The following is a 1,306-nucleotide window of genomic DNA, read 5'->3' on the forward strand; positions in this document are numbered from 1 at the left end:
GTTCTAGACTCTACGATTCATGGCTTTTCCTTCACATCCTTGGCAGCATTCTACAGCATAGTGTGGAGCAGATGGCTGGGCACTCGTAGGAAAGGAAGTAGTGAGAACTAAAGGCAAGATAGTTTTGCTAAGAACAGATCGTGCCAAGTGAACCTCATTTGTTTTTTGTAAGGTTACAAGGCTAGAAGATCAGACAAGTTCTCCTCTGATAAGCTTGAGGACAGTTTAGGGAGCATGAAGTTGTTTTAATGGTGTGGCTGCCTCTGTGGCTGGTTGAACTCAGTTCCCAGAATAACTTGTGTTGATGGTTGTGTTGAGAACAGGCTGGGAGATGCTCTCGGGCTTCCCATAGTGCTTGTTTCATAAATGAGAGTCATTTGTTAAGAGGTCGAGTTCGGTCAGGTTTGGGTAGTCTGGAAAAGGTTACCCACGCCAGCCGTGGTTGGCAGCTCATTCATCCATCACATGTGTTGAGGGTGTGTTTGCTCAGGCACCATGCTGACTGGGTGCTGGGCGTGAGGACTAATGATACATTCTCCCTGACCTCTAGAGTGACCTTCAAGCTACTGTTTTTGAAAGATCATTCTGACTTTGCCCACTGGGTCCCTGTTTGGCTGCATCCATATAGAAGTGGATGATTCTGCATCTGGTCAGGCTTTTTTGAACTTTGGTTGAAAATTATGGACCTTCTGGGCCTTCCCAGGTGGCTCTGGTAAAGAACCCACCTGCCAATGCCTGGAGACATAAGAGACCGATTCGATCTCTGGGTCAGAAAAGTCCCTTGGAGTAAGAAATGGCAACCTGCTCCAGGATTCTTGCCTGGAGAATCCCATGGACTGAGGAGCCTGGTGGGCTACAGTCCATGGGGTCTCAAAGAGTCTGACACGACTGAGTGACTGAGTATGCACACATGCATGGATCTTCTGAGCTCTTAGCAATCTAAGAGGCTTGTGGGAAATTCTTTTCAGGGTTGATGCAGCCCATCCATAGCCCTGCTTCCCTCACCTTTGATATTCCATGTGTGTGGGAAGCGGGCGCAGGCCACATTCAGGTGGCGTGGAGTTATCTTAGACTCTGCTTAGATCATTTTCCTGAGGCAGCAGTCCCCCTGTCTGTCCTGCTCTTCAGCTGGGTTGCAGGATATTCCAGTCAGAGAGGCCCCCACTGCCCTTCTGGCCTGGCCTCCCCTTTCTTGGGGTCATGCTGTTCACCACTCCCACACAACCCGGGGGCAGGATGGAGTCAGCCTCCCCATCTTTGTCTTCCCAGCTGGAGATCTCTGCCCATGGCTTCTCCCAAGATGTCC

Source organism: Bison bison, unplaced genomic scaffold (assembly GCF_000754665.1).
Source record: "Bison bison bison isolate TAMUID 2011002044 unplaced genomic scaffold, Bison_UMD1.0 scf7180017864108, whole genome shotgun sequence".
NCBI classification, from domain to species: Eukaryota; Metazoa; Chordata; class Mammalia; order Artiodactyla; family Bovidae; genus Bison; species Bison bison.